The sequence below is a fragment of the Lagopus muta genome, chromosome 4 (assembly GCF_023343835.1).
Source record: "Lagopus muta isolate bLagMut1 chromosome 4, bLagMut1 primary, whole genome shotgun sequence".
In the NCBI taxonomy this organism is placed as follows: Eukaryota; Metazoa; Chordata; class Aves; order Galliformes; family Phasianidae; genus Lagopus; species Lagopus muta.
In genome coordinates this window covers 17,800,526-17,816,644 of record NC_064436.1, presented here as the reverse complement: position 1 = coordinate 17,816,644, position 16,119 = coordinate 17,800,526, and the positions used below count along the sequence as shown (strand labels likewise).

At 40.0% G+C, this 16,119-nt stretch overlaps 1 protein-coding gene and 1 long non-coding RNA gene across 3 annotated transcripts in view; both read right to left on the bottom strand.

Annotated features, from left to right (window-relative positions):
• Positions 1-16,119, bottom strand: part of GRID2 (glutamate ionotropic receptor delta type subunit 2) — a 693,845-nt gene that overhangs the window by 24,157 nt on the left and 653,569 nt on the right. The window lies entirely within an intron of this gene.
• LOC125691784 (uncharacterized) lies at positions 2,042-16,097 on the bottom strand. The gene is made up of 4 exons (XR_007376243.1): positions 14,481-16,097; positions 8,816-8,911; positions 7,387-7,500; positions 2,042-3,823 (listed from the first exon to the last, which is right to left on the bottom strand). It is a non-coding gene; the product is annotated as an uncharacterized LOC125691784 (long non-coding RNA).

Genomic DNA, 16,119 nt, shown 5'->3' with positions numbered 1-16,119 from the left:
TTTACTATGGTGGCTTATGGAACATTTAAAATAGGACAGCTCATACTTGCAACTACCGTTTTTGTTCAAGTTGAACTGTTCAGAGTTTCAATTCCCAGGAACAAAAATTCATGCACTTGCAGTCATAGCTTTCTCTCAAGATTTTTTTTCTAGAGATAGGTACAATATTTCTGAACATTATCATCAGTAAGGGAAAAGCTGTTCCTTGTTAAAGATACAAAAGTAATAGCCAAGCAATACAGATTCAGCTTTCTTTTTATTTTTTTTTTTAAACCAGAGAACAGCCACCCTGCACTTCCATATAAGAGAGCCTGATTTGCAACTTCTGTGAAGAGAAGGCAAAATAATGCGAAGTACAAACACATCTTTAATTCTGAGCTGCCAGGAAAAATACATTTTCTCTACAAAAAGTGTAATTCCTTTCAGAGTTTCTGCATTCTCATTCAAATACAATGAATAACCAATGGGCTATATCTACTCTCCTGTCTCAATCCATAAATACCATTATGGAAAGCAGTTCTGAAAAAGAACTTCATATAACAGATACTCCAGAAATAGACTAGCAGTTCTAAAATCTAGACTAAAATCTTGGAAATTAAAATTATTTTTGTACCGATGTTGATGTAAATTTCTTTCTTTCTGAACTGGAATAAGTAAAAACAAGTATCTCCAAAACTGAGAAGACAGTCTCTTTAATTATCATAGAATCACAAGGTTGGAAAGGACCTACAAAATCATTTAGTCCAACCGTCCTCCTGTCATCATTACTACCCACTAAGCTACTAACCTTATCTCGTAGCTCCTCATCCAAACACCTCTTGAATACTGCCAGGGACAGCGACTCCACCACTTCCCTGGGCAGGTCATTCTGGAGCCTGACCAGTCTTTGACAGAAAATCAAGCCTGGACTTTTTTTTTTTTTTAAAAGTAAGAATCTACATTTTGACGACACAACGCTGACTGTAGAAAGCAATATACCCATCAAATTTCAGGGCTAGTGAAGTTAGAAATGATGATTACCACTGAAAGGCTTCTGAAGAAAAAAGAGTGGGTAAAACAATTCATCCCAAACCCCTTCTGGTGCTAGAGATAAGCATCTTTCAGAAAGGTAAGATTAAAGAACTCCAACTAATAGAAAAATCCCCTATTCCCTGTGGAGTTGTCCCAAAACTTTATTTCTTCTGTTCCAAAAAAACAAAACAACAACCAACAAAACAAAACAAAAAAAAAACCCCAAAAACCCCATGAAAAAGTCTCACCTCAAAAGCTTTAATTGATGACTGAGCTCATTTGGCTTTAATGCCCAACCATTAGATTTTGTTACGCTTTTCTAGTCCAGGCTGGAGTACACTGTTACCAAAGTTTTCTTCCCACATAATCAAGCTAAAATCACATCAAACTGATCACCTTTTCACTGTTTTGATAACCCAGATATCTTAAGCTTCTAACATCTTCCCCAAGTCCTGTTTCTCAGATCCCAGGCTGCCTTTACAGCTCTGAATTTTTATGAACTTAATATTAACGACCATTTTAAAAAATATCTCACTGGTGCTGCATGAAGAAGCCACGCCTCCTTTTTTGCTTGCTCAGTAGTAACCAACTTACATGTTTAAATTCTCATTATTTCTCCTTAGGACTCTTCAAATAATAAATTGTAGGGGCCAAAAAAACTAATTTCACTTCTGGCAAAATATTTCATCTAGCCTAGGGTAGAAGCCATGTTTCATATTTTAGCATTTAAGCATTTTCATTTTCTAAGGACAAAATTATTTCTGAAAAGAAAAAATTGTTATTGACATACTTTCATTAATTTGTTTGAGCACAGTATTTGACAATATTGTGTTGATTTATTCTGTGGCCGAATCTCTGAAAGAGAAAAAAAAAATTGTCATATTGTCAGCATATTTCATCTCCTCCTCTTGCCTGCTTCCCTCTCCTGAAATCATCTGAACAATTTCACAATTTCTATACTAGAAGGTTAATTTGAAGTAAGGCAAACTGCAAAACCAAGCCACAGAGACGATGGTTTCATTTCCTCGCAGTTTATTCCACTTCATAGAGGACCAAGTGAAGTAAGAACACAGTGCTCACACTTCTGAGAAATAATCTTTACACGTGCCATTATTTAGCCTAAAGTGGATTGTAACAACCTGAATGAAGGGGCCCGTTATACACCCAAAAGCAAGGAGAGTGCACCGAGCTGCTCAAGGCAACGTGTAGCTTGGAGAAAGATGATGAACTGTAACGCTAAGTTAGCACTGAACTGGTGCAGCTGGCAACTAAGGAAGCAAGAAAATATTGCTATTAGAAATGTGAATACCATTGATTCAAAAATTTCTGAAGCTATAAACACTATGAAGCCATAAATCTTGTTTGCAATGTATCTGCTGTTTGGAAATTGCACTTCCCATCTCATTATATAATTTACCTATTCTGCCTGTATTTTAAAGAGCTGCCATGCATCCAAGAAAAAGTAAATATGAGCCTTGGACGTGCTTTACTCCTGCTTTCATTGTAGAAAAGGAAAATATAGCTCCGTGCAAGAAACACTGTCCTTTCCAGAAGAAGCTCTGCAATATGACCATGAGCTCCTGTGGTTATAAAAACGTCCTCTGTGGGAGACAGCTTCATTTATAACGAGGTTTTGACAGTGCTAGAGGGATGCTTGATATGGAAAGGATGACAAGAGCTTCAGCCATTTTCTCCACATGAATACATCTGAAGTGCTTTAGAGAAAGCCCTTTTCTCCAGGAGCAGTGCATCAGGACAAACATTTCCCATTTCCCTGTAGGCCCAAAGTGATGATCGCATAAAGAAGTAAACCAAGCAGAAGCAAAGATGGCTGCAATCAACAGTTTTTCCCGCAGTGCAAGAGACTATACGTTTCACAAAGAGCAATAAGGTGAATGAAGACTTGGATGTGCCACTGCTGGGTCATTGCAGCAGCTTTATTCCACGGTAAGATGGGGTGAATGAGCAACGCTTACTATAAGAGAGCCCAATCCTGGAAACAGGAAAAATAAGCCAGAAACTATTTCGAAGTGCCAGGAGACATGTATGTAATAACAATAAGCAAAAATCCTTTACACAGAAATTTCAGTGAAACAAAGAAGGCTGACCAGAATGTTTCAGAGTGGGAAAAATTGTGAATAATAAACAAGGTAACTTCTGTTTTACTGGCCAATTTCATGACAAAAAAAACCCCAAACATCCTGTAAATCATACTTGGTGCTGGCTGGAAGACTGTGTTCAGGGCACGATGTCTGTACTCTCTATAAATATTACTACATCCAGTAAACTCAAGGCAATGGCAAGGGGACTGTAAAACCACTGAGGATACCATATACTGCAGTGATTGTAAAAAATGCAGTAAAAGAAAAATGATCTTTTATTAAATCTTTTGTTTGGGAGGAGTTTTGCATTTTAACAGGGTATTTAGCAATCAGAACAGCTTTTCATAAGCAGCAGTCTCTCCGCCAAAAGATCTGATTTGGAGCCCCATAAAGTCCTCAAATGTCTTTTAATGCATTTGATGGAAGGAGGAAGGTGAAATGAAGCAAGTTTTTTGCTCTATTACAATTTTGCTTCCAGCAAACAGAGCCCCCATTTTGTCATCTCATCCTCTCTACCCAGATGATGCCCAGAGGCAGTGCAAAGATTCACTGCAGGCATGTGGGTCTCTGGATGGCTCTGAACGGCAATAGGCCACCCATGGTTAGTGTGCACCCATTAGCGTTTAATTTCATTGTTAAATCTGCCCATAGTTACGAATGTTATCAGTTTGTCACCTCCCTCAGATGTTTTCAGTATAAATATGAAGAACCTGGGGAAAAAAAATAAAGTTGTCTTCTAACAATTCAATACATAATAAAAAGCTACACAAAAGCCAGTTAGAACAAACAACCCCCCCTCCATGTTACTTAAGTAGCAAAAGACAGGGACAGCATAAGAAAGCTGCGGGTGACAGGAGGGCTAACAGCTGCACTGCAACTTATTGCCAGTTGATTGCTCAGTGCATTTTGCTTTTCTTTTTCTGCATTGGAATACACATGAAAATACTCTGGATTGTCCATAATAACAAGAATGGGAGGGGTTTTATGAAGTGAGACTGCCTTAAGAAATGGAGAAAAATTTGGTCACAATCTACGTTCAGATCTTAAGGCAATATCTAAAGAACCTTCACCAACCTGGCTAGAGTGAAGGCATTTCACCCGAAGGCAAACACATTACAAAACCCAATTAAACTGCCTCCAGTTCAGGTGTCAGGACTGACAGGATTGGGACCATATTGAAAGAACTTTAATAGCAGAAAGCCAGAAGCAGTGTCATTTCAGACTGGACAGACATATATCAGTTATTTAAATTAAACAAAATAAATATTTTTACAGGGTTAATGGCATTTGTCAATGCATGCAATCATAATAAAGTCTGATACACTCTGAAGTTTAAGTACAGCTCTAACACCAAGTGAGTACTTTGGAAAATGTTTATACATTTCAGGAGTTTAGAAGTTGGCCCTAAGAGCATCAAAAATATTTTCATTAAGAAAAGCATATTAACAGCAAATCCAGCAAAACTCTTAACTGTACACTAACAAATGTGTGTCTAGGAACAAATGCTTCATCACCTATAGAGAAGTTGCTTTTCTTTTGATAATTCAAAAATCTTTCATTTCTATTACGAAAAATCCTCTAGACTGAAACAAAACTCAACCTGTATCGTCTTCTCTATTACAACCATCTCTTGCTGTTAGAATAAACACAGCCTAACCAAACCCAAATATTTACTTAAACTAGTCAATCTCTGTATATTCTGTACTAAAGGCAGCAAACTGTATCTAATTAACCATCCTGCTTTTCGGGCCTTGTTGCTAGTAATGTATCTAACTGTATACTAAACTTGTGGAATTTCAGTAAAAAACTCATAAGGGAAAAAATTGCTCTTCATTGTGTGCACTCGCATGCCAGAAAGGTAACTGTATCCTGGGTTGCACCAAAAGAGGGTTAGCCAGCAGGGTGAGGGAGTGGATTGTTCCCCTCTACTCTGCCCTTGTAAGGCCCCATCTGAAGTACTGCATCCAGCCCTGAGGCCCCCAGTAAAAGATGTAGAGCTGCTGGAGCTGGTCCAGAGGAGGGCCACAAGGGTGATGAGAGGACTGGAGCTCTTGTCCTATGCAGTAAGGTTGAGGGAGCTGGGATTGTTTAACATGGAGAAAAAAAGGCTTAAGAGAGACCTCAAGTACTTGAACAGAGATTACAATCAGGAGGAAAATCAACTTTTTGCATGGTCTGATAGCGATAGGACAAGGGGAATACTTTTAAACCAAAAAAGAATAAATTTAGCTTAGAAGCTAGAAGGAAATTCTTTACTTGAAGTGCTGAGTCCCAGGCACAGGCTGCCCAGAGAAGCTGTGGATGCCCCCTCCCTGGAGGCACTCAGGGCGAGGTTGGACAGGACCCTGTGCAGCCTGGGCTGGTGGGTGGCTGGCAGGAGGTTCGGAAATCGATGATCTTCAAGGTCCCTTCCAACCTAAGCCATTCTACAATTCAGTCCCTTTTACTGCATCTCTGGTAACGTTTTTAATACATCTTGTACTCCACCAACACATACGGCACAAACCTCAGCAACAGTGCTCACAGGGAAGAGGGAAGTGCTGCTGCCATCCAAACAAGGTTTGCAGAATCACACTATAGGATATAAGAGCAGTATTTACTCCTGCAGGCACAGTAACTGAATTTCCAAGCTATAATTGGATGATGTGGTTTGCAGCATCTCCAGAACCCCTTGATGGAATTACGTCTGCCTGATAAATTATACAATTTTCAGAACTGTACTTTACACAATGCATGGAGCCCTGAGTTCTGAAGTCTTGATAGATATATCAGCTACTTTCTCCTTCTAACACCCTGAGACTTAAAACACAAGAAGCTGCCCTGTGCTTAGAAGCGAGGCAGAAAGAAAGCGCCCACAAGTTAAGGGAAACACTGCCTTCTCATTTTTTTGAGCTGACAAAAGGCAGTGGGGGAAATGGGACATCTGTTGCTGTCTGCAGCCCGTTTTCTTCCCACTAAAACACACTGCAAACCCATGGAGCATCAGTCAGCATAGAAATAGTGTGGCTACAGTCCACTAGTGGCCAGATTTTCATTCACTCAGTAAATTGCCGACTGGCAACAGTTTACCCTGACAGATCTGATGACCTTTGGTTTGATCTAATGTCTTAAGGAATTTGAACATTTTATTAAGCTGAAATTTTAATATTCTGAAACACAGTGGGACTAAAGCAGGATTAAACATTGGTTTCCTTTGCTGTCTTTATGAACAGGAGAGTATACGCTGAAGGAGTGGATTTCAACTTTTGAAAGCAGGTAGAATTAAGAAAAATCACCCACATACAACTGTAGTAGTCCTAATGGTAGCCTAAACCCCTGCAAACTGATGAAAGAACAGGGTCTATCTTCCTCTATCTATCCTCTGGCTAGAAGAGAATACTCAATGAGGCTGGACAGAGAATAAATGGATGAGAAAATATTTAGTATACTTATTTAATTAGTGCCTTCTGCTTCCAGTGGTCATGTGGCAGAATACGAGACTAACCAGAACAAGGTAGCTACCTATAGAAGAATCAAACTTTCAGCAGTGGAGAGAAAGACATCAGTCTGCTCAGACTGGCATAGCAGAGAAATGCAATCAACAACAAACTTCCACTGCTGGAAACATGCTGCTTCTTTAATGCATTTGATAAAGCACTTACTAAAAAAAGCTGAAATAATAATCAAGCATGATCATAGAATGTTTTGGTTCAGAAGGGACCTCAAAGATCATATAGTTCCAACTCCCCTACCAGAGGCAGGGTTGCCAACCACTAGGATATGAAGAATGAATTTTCAATTCATTGAAACAACTTCAATGTCTGTCTGCAGCACAGATCACAGAATTTTCCCTTACACTTATTTAAGTTCTGCTTGACCTCCATACCTGTGAGGTATGGCACAAACATTGTTTTAAGAGCATCTTGTTCATTTAACAGCCTAACCTGGGGTACAATTAATACACACAATATAGATCGGTATCATATTTTGTAAGAAGCTGCTCCAGCTGAAGCTGATAAATACCCAGCAGCTTGTTTTAATTGGAATTGGATTGAGCTACCCATGAAATCAGTAAAATTAGTGTCTATCTAGAAATTGCTCTAACTACTCCAGTTTGTTTTATATGATTGCATAACAATAACACAGGATCGAATGAGGAATTCACGGTAGCTAACTGAAAACGCTCTAGAAAGTAGCATTAGAAAATGTGATCTGATTTTGATGACAATACTCATTCAGAATCCAATGACAGTACTTTTAAAATCTTTTTCAATATGAACAAACTTACATTTACCTGCAATACAGAGAGACTCTTCACAGATTCAATCTCTTCTATCAGGTAAATCAGCATTTCATAATTTCTTTTTCCTTAGCCGTGCTTTGCCCTTTCATCTCCTGCAGCAGCCTACTTTTGAAACAAGAAGGTTTTTTTCATTTTTAAAGCTCTACTCAACCTCACACTTAAGCATGGTGCCTTCAGCTAGAGAGATGAGGAGCACCTCAACTTAACTTTTATGGTTAAAAGCTCCAATTCTGGAACATTTCAGTATGTCCAACCACCCAGGGAACCCATCTGTATTTCTGCTCTAAAGGGAAAAAAAACCTCAGCAGACCAACTGGTAGGTGATGGGGAGGCTAAACCAGTGTCCATCAAATTCCAGGAAGGGAATAAGCAACCTTGGTGCATTTTGCATCTCTCCATCATTTTGAACTTCTTTCTTTTTAATCTCACACATGCATTGTCTTATATAACAATCAACACCACTTCTGCAAATACCCTGCTATACCTCATGCTGAAAAAGCAGACCAAAACATTATATTTTTAGAGAAAAACTTGTTCACGCCACTATAAAAAGCCTCTGTATCTGGCAAAAAAAATGTTACTACCTGAAGTCACTGTCATTACTTCAATCATACTAATTAAGCTGAACTGAAGACTTGACAGTTTTTGGAGTGAGATTTGCTTACTACTAGAAGCAAAAAGTGGGAACAGTTAACATCAGGCTGGCAGCATGCCTTCTGGACGCTTGTAAGCTGCCTACTGGAAGAAAATACCCACAGTTTTTTCCTGTCTGCTCCTGTTGGACAAGGAGCATCTATTTCCCCCTAAAGATGGGTGTTCCTTACAATGACATAGTAACTGTTACATACAACAAAAGGAACAAAATTATATATATATTTTTTGTCTAATCTAAAGCGTTGTGTTGAATTAAAATTATTACGCCTAGGACCACTTCAAAAATAGCACAGGTGAACAGTGTTATTATTTCCAGGCCCATACATACTTTTTAAGAAATGAGAATGCTGTTCTTTTTATAAGCAGAACTTGAACACTTCACGTTTCTATTAAAAGTGAGATTCACTAGATGAATTTATTTTGTTTATAGTTTAGGTATTCTAAATAGGTACTTTGTAAGAATGAAACGTATTTACTATTTGAAGTGGTACACTTTATAGTGGTCACCATCTTTTTTTTAATTATGATAATAGTAACACATGCAATATAAAACTATATAAAATATATTACCTTAAAATTTATGCAATAATTATTAATTACTGGCAGAAGTATCTGCTTCATGGGATTCAGAGCAGAGACCTGACCAAAAAAGCCTGGATAACTGAAGATGACTTTCTACATATGAAACAGGAATTCTAACCTGAAACGATGGAATAAGAGCCCTAAACCTACTAGCCTTTGTAAGGAGTGTGGTACTGTAGCTTACATACAACGAGTCTTCATTTCTTCCATCCTTCCTTCCATTTCCTGCTCTCACTAACCTCCTGCAACCTGCTGGAGACTGGCAGTGCGTGTGATGTGGCTGTTCAATAGACCAAAGTATGAAAAATACTTAATAACTTTTTCTCACTATGGTTAGCATGCATGAAATGAATGAGGCTTCCTGCATAAGGGATAAATCCATAACTAAATGTCAAAAACTATAACTCTCTCTGAAGGTAGCTTATTAAGAATTTGCTATGGTTCATTTTACAGTGACACTTCCATATTCAGGAGTGTCAGAAAACAGAGGAGTAGCCTGGGATCAATTCATTCTGACATTAAAATAGGAGGAGATATAAAGGGGAAAGGGAGGGAGAACAGAACTGGTATCTAACAAAGCATCTGAACTCATTCAAAGATAAAGCAAATTCAAGATTCATTACTGAACTCCCCAGTTCCAATCAGACAGGTTCTGAGGCACAGTTGGGGTGATTATAGCTTGCCAGAGTAACACGTGGCAGTCCTAAAGCCCCGTTTGTTTAAAATAGCATGATATAGCTCTTCCTCCCAGCTCGTGTATTAAAGCTCAATGGAAAAATTGAGTAAGAACAAAATATACAGTACGCTTATGTCAGAAAAGACTAACACCAAAGCTGTCAGTAAAAGAGCAAATTAACCGCTATGGTACACTCGGGTCTCTGATACTATCAGTTTCTAAAAGCAATACTGGGAGCAATGCAAGACTACAGCAAAATGCAGCTTGAATTCTAAAGACCAAGAGAACGAAAGCGAGAAAAGAAGTCTGGGGATATAAAATAATAATAATAATAAAAAATCAGTTCTGTAGAAGCCGGATAAAAACCAACACTGGAAGTGGAAACCTCCCTTCCAGAAAATGCCTTCTCTGTAGCAATATACCAGCTTCACCAGAACACAGGTGGGGACAGCTTCAAAACTGCCCAAAAGAGTAGCGCCTCCACTCTGCTTCCCCTACCACATGAACTTTATTACTACCTGTTATCATTAAGGAGAGAGCATTTTCCACCTTTAGGAGAGCGTCCAGACCTCTGTAAAGCACGAAAACTGAAACAGAGGTCAGGGTCAGCTCCAGGGAGCACCACCCAACTCAAGGGTTTTACCCAGCTGGTGTAGAAGAAAACAATGAAAAGAAAGAGGAAAGTGTGAGAAGCCTTAGCGTGCTACCAGTACATGAATCCAATCTCACAATAGTTGCCTGACAGCTGAGATGAGAGAGTAACCAAACTTCCTAGGCTGGTAACGCACTGGAGCAGGTTGCCCAAGGAGGTTGTGGATGCCCCATCCCCGGAGGCATTCAAAACCTGGCTGGATGTGGCTCTGGGCAGCCTGGTCTGGTGGTTGGCGACCCTGCACATGACAAGGAGGTGGAAACTAGACGATCATTGCGGTCCTTCTCAACCCAAGCCATTCTATGATTACTGGCTAAGTATGGCATAACATGGATTAAGGCATGTTCTAGCAGCAAATGGCCTTCTCTTAATGCCAGAAATTCGGAGAACCACATTTGCACGCAAGTGTGAACTCCTGCAGGCACCCCAAACCAGAGGTGCTTGCAATGTACCTTGGCTTTGTTTAGCTCTCAGACTTCAACAGCTCTGTGGCAAATATCTTCTGCACTTACACACCTCACTTCCAGGATGTTACAGCTAAGCTTTACAACCTAGCATCTGTAAATAATAAAATAAAAAAACAACCTTCTCTTCATCCACTTTACTTTCTGGGGTTGCATTATGATACATCAGAAATGAAGCCTCTCTCCTAATGAAATAAAAGCAACAGCACTCCCAGAGGTGTGCAGCTTTTATGGAGGTTCGTCTGTGAGAACTTGATTATAAGAAAGAAAATTACTGCCAGGTGCTCAGCTTGGCCTTTTAGGGGCTGACTGCCTCCAGATTTGTGGGCTATCCATAAGGAAAAGCACAGGGAGAAAAAATTGGGACACTCTTAAAGGTTCATGAAGGTAATGGTCATTGTAAACCACCCAGGATGCTTTTATCATCTCAAGTAGGGAAAAAGTTACAAGTGAAAACACACAGCTAACACTAAGAAGATAGCTGTTTCCTTCTGGGGCCTCTTATTACATATGATCAGCAAGGCTATGTGCAGTCTAGGAAAAATAAATGGTCCAGGGTGATAGGGGAACAACAAATTTATGGAGAAAAAGGTACCACTGAGGACCTCTTTTCATCAGAATCATATAATCAACCCTACATCTAAAAGCTCCTTGAACACCTCCAGGGTCAGTGACTTCACCATCTCCCTGGGCAGCCCATTCCAGTGCCTGACCACTTATAATGCTATAATGGAATGATAATAGCTAGGTGGCAAAGTCTTTGGGTACAGCAAATGAGAATGAGCTCAAACGCAGCAGCCACAGATGCAGGAATGGAGGAAAAGAGTTGTTCACCTTCATAAGGCCTCAAGTAGATAAGGATCTCCGGCAAGAGATGCCTTCACCTCCACTGCCAACACTTAAATGAGATCTGGGAACAGGTGGATCCTGGCTCCATCCCTTCTGCTCACTCAGGTACATTGCATGCAGCTGAGCTCCCCTGGGTTGGCTCTGCCTTCCCACCAGGGGCTCAATCACTGTTTCAGGCAATGACTTAGCATTTCCACTACACCACTCTTTCAGAGAAGCAATATTTCCCAACAGCCAGCCTAAATCTCACCTGGTGCAACTTGAGGCCATTCCCTCTAGTCCTATCACTAATTACACAAGAGAAGAGGCTGACCCCCAGCTCACTACAACCTCTCTTCAGGTAGTTATAGAGATCATCTCTCCCTACAGAGCTATAAACAGAGATAACTGGAATGGAAGGCCCCTGATTTTCTAGATTGTAGAGCCTGGCCAATGTCAGAGAACCCATTGCCAAGTCAAGTGCCTCTTCACTCCATTACCAGAGATATCTCACACTGTTCACAGTAGCATTACCCAGGAAAAGACAGCTCAGGTGGCTTTGCCACTTTTTCTCGTTATGAAAATAGGAAAAATCTGATGTTAAACAGGTTTCTGTCATTTGCAAGGTATTGCTATTGTATCCTACAGGAACTTCTCAGATGTTTTATGCTGTTCATTAACAGAAGGGATAAGTTAAACAAGTTTGAACGTTTTAAATAATGGATAAGTCAACATCTTACCACTGTAAAGAGACAGATCAAGTGGAAAAAAAAGGAATGAGAAATTAATAATCGTTATTTTCAGAAGGCTGCTTAAACACTTTGCTAAGGAACCTTCCGACTGCCACAGAAATGGTGTGCTCTTGTGAAGAACATGGGCAGCATTACTGCAGTAGGACCTTGGTGCCTAGAGACTGTTGCTACCGGGACCATGATCAGATGCTCCATGTTTGTTCTCATGTGGGTAGGTAGATTAAACCTGGATTTCCTTCTGACCTCCCTGCTTGTTCATTGTGTTTTTTGGTGCTTTCAAGTTAACTGTTGGGGAATCAAAAGCCACGTGGAGAGCAAATGCTGTTTAGGAGACTGTCTGAAGCCCTATAGTTTTTGCAGAACTCTCCCTGAGCACACCCTGGCAGAACAGCCACATCACCCATGCTTGGGCCCCAAGCCCGATACAATGAAGCATCCAGAGAGGGGCCACTGTGGTTTAAACTGAGCACTTCTGATGCTTTAATGCAGGATAAGAAACTTCTTATTAACTCCACTGATATTAAAGAATTACTCTCATCAGCCAAGTTCATGAGAGGATGCAGATGAAAAAGGTTTTTGAAATAAAGTATTTATCTACTCTTTTCACTCATGGTTTTTAAGTGTCTGATGTCTATTTTAGAATTTTTGTACAGTTTTTAATCAGCCAATTTTTGACTACAGAGAAACAGGATATAAAATTAATACATAGATTCTACCCTACCTATTCTTATAATGCAAGAAGCAGTATGTGCTCTCTCCAAGATGATTCCAAACAGGAAATCTCCCCAGGAAATTTCTGGCTGGGGGTCAACCATAATAAGAAAAGCAAACCAAGAAGCTCTCTCTTAATTTGACATCAATTTTCTGCCTGCTTTAGAGGAGCTTTCTCACTCATATTGAGAAGAAATAATACCTCTTATCCAAAAAAACTCCCCTTTTAGTCATGTTAATCTTAATTAGCAGAAAAAAGTGATATTCTAATTACGACACTGATTACTTGCAGAGATCTCAATACCTTCAAAGCATTTCATGAGAATTAGTAAAGCATAACCATGCATGCATTTTACCAGCTCCAATGCTACTTGATGTTCACTAAATACTTTTCAACTAGAATGCCTGCTGCTTTACAATGAATGCCTTCTGTCTCAAAAGAATGGAGGACTAAGCACTTTTTCAAAAGACAGAAGAAAGTTCAGTTCTCTGATCAGAAAGACAAGTCACATTCAGTTTAGTACATTTCATGTTGGTGTTCTGATTCCAAGGGAGCACCGTACGTTGCAGCTGCATGCCTGTTTTTCACAGGGACACTGGATAAGTACAGTTTATTAAACCCTGCTGAGACAATCTGTTCTGTTTTAATGTTGTTATAAGTCAGTTAGGCATGTACCATACTTGTTAGCTGCGTATATACTAATTTAATGTATTGATGGGCTGTCAGTACAAATACCTAATGAATATTAAAATACAAACTCAGATACAGAAATGCAAAGCAGAGCCAGCATGTGGTCACCATTTTGAGGGACAGGCAGAGAAAGGAAAAGACCAGAGTTCATAGAAAATGACAGAAAACACTCACGAAATGAACCTGAAAACAAATCACCAGCAACTTCCCAGGAAAGATGGAGAAAAATAATAATTACTAGTCTCAAAAACACTCTAAATATATGCTCTAAATATAAGATAAAAAGAATTTTATCTTCTGCCAGCTGATTTCAATATAAATGAAAGCAGTACACCAGTAAGACAAAGAGAAATAATGAAAAGAAAATAAAAATACTGTACTATGGAAGGGAGGAAGAGGAGGGGAGAAAGAGAAATCCCCTACTGTCTTTCTTCTCAATGTTAATTCCCTATTTAACAATGGCTCTAAAAATGCATAGGAGTAGTTATTTCGCGTGTTCTACATAATACAGTCATTCAGTAAAAGCATGTACAGACAAATCTCTCCTGCTTCAAATAGATGTAGCAGGACTTCATCCTGCATGTATTCCTCCCTTAGCTCACATACAGAGCTGCAGTGGGCTACCTGTTACAGCCAGCAGCCCAGCACACCCCTCAACTGCAGCTCAGAACTTGTTATCTCACCTTCCTCAGGTGAAAGTGAAAAGCAAAATACAAAAAACAAAACAGACCCTTGGACCAGAGAATGAAACATAAAACTAAGCAGGGAGGTGGTGGAGTAGAAACACACAGTAATGAAACCAGGAGGAAGCAGTACTCTGCAAAATCTGTCTGCAGTTCAGCCCTTACTTCCTTCTCCCTTTAGCACCTCCAAAATTACAAAAGCATCTCTAAGAGAGTACCTACCAATTGCAGAAAAGTAGAAAAACAGCAACTAAATAGCAGGCGTAATGCTATAACGTGATGAAAAATATAGCAATAATAGCAGTGTGGCAAAGTCTTCAACTGTAGCAAAGGAGGACAAGCCCAAATGCAGCAACCATGGACACAAAAACAAAAGAAAGAAGCTTGCTTACATTTGAAAGGCCTCCAGCACGCAGAAATCTCCAGCAAGAAACCCTTGTACCCCCTGCCAACCCTTAAATGAGGTCTAGGAAAGGGTGGATCTTGGCTTCACCTGGTCACTCAGGTACACTGCATGCAGCTGAACTTCCTTGGGTTGGCCCTGCCTTCCCACCAGGTGCTCAGTCACTGGTTCAGGCTGTGACTTAGCATTTCTACTGCAATAGATAAGCAGGAGGCAATGTGTGGTGATCTCCCAGCTGGAAACGTGCAAGTACAGAAGGGACCTGTCATGAAAATTGAGTGTTCGGAATGGTGGGCTGAGCCTCTGGTATATACAACTGGCCCTCAGATAACAGGACTGCAGTGCAGATGTTGCATGCTCATTCAGGCACACAGGCACACGGAGGGATCAGCAAACTTCTGCAGACTGTAAGAAAGATGCAAAGCTGAGACGGGCTCCATCCCTGATTATTATGGATGACATGCTTCTGTGGAATCTTTCATGAGTCAGTGGGGGGAAGTTTGCAGATTTATCTACGGTGAAGTCTTCCTAGGTTGCAGCCAAACAGCTGTGTTCCCTGATGGGGAGAAGAGTGTGTCTTCATGGAGCAAATCCACAAGGGTTTGTCAAAATTTTAAGCATTACGTAAACAGAAAGACAGCAAGCCTTTGAAATGAAAGGGAAAATTAATGAAATAATAAAACTAACTTAAGAATTGGAATCCTGTATTACATTAAATATACGCTTGCCTGGTGGTTTCAGAAAAGATTTAGTAATTTTTTAGCTTAAATAGCGTCTCATGATCAAATACCTCAAGTTAATCTCTGGGTCAGAAGAGGCTGCACAAAAGTTTATCTGTCTTCTCTCTTTCTCTTCTTCTGCTTTCTTCCCAGTTCCTTTTTGTCTCACTTCCAGCCTTCAATTGACCCCTACAAAGCGATGAGGTATGGAAAGCTTTCTGCTTCCCTGATCTTTCCTTTGGGCTCTGGATGCTCATCCTCCAGCCCAGGAGATCAATTTCAGCAGCAGCTGTCAGAAATCTGCTTCAAGAAAGGCTGTGGGGTGGTGGGCCAGGGCTGTCAAAAAAACAAAGGACTCATCAAGGCTTGGCATGAAGTACTTCATCACACTGACTTTATAGGTAAACAAAATCTCTGGGTGAAGTGGTACACGAAGAGGTACTGCTGGCAGAAGAAAAGAATGCAACCCGCTTGGAAACTTCACAAAGAAATGACTTCTTGATGTCCAACAGTAGCATATTGGTAAATGGTGGAGAACACGGCTGAATTCAAGGGGTCCTACAGCCGTGGGATGGTGGAAAGCCAAAGGTTGAAGAGCTAGGTGTTCTAAGTAGCAGAAAGCACTGCATTTATTAGCAGTTTTCTAGTCTCTGCAGTTGGAGCAGAGTCCCTGCACAGCCTTGATACCAAGGGGATTTTTAAACATCTATATCAGACTTTAGAAAATAGTTAGAGTCAGTGGCCAATTTCATATCTCATAAAAACATATTCTCAATGCAAAACAAACAAAACAAAACAAAACAAAGCCTGCAATAAAACAACAGATTCAACCTGTTAGAAAATAAAAGCCAGATCTGGACAAACACTACCATCTAGGTCCAACTTGTCTGTAAGTCACTGTCTTTTCGC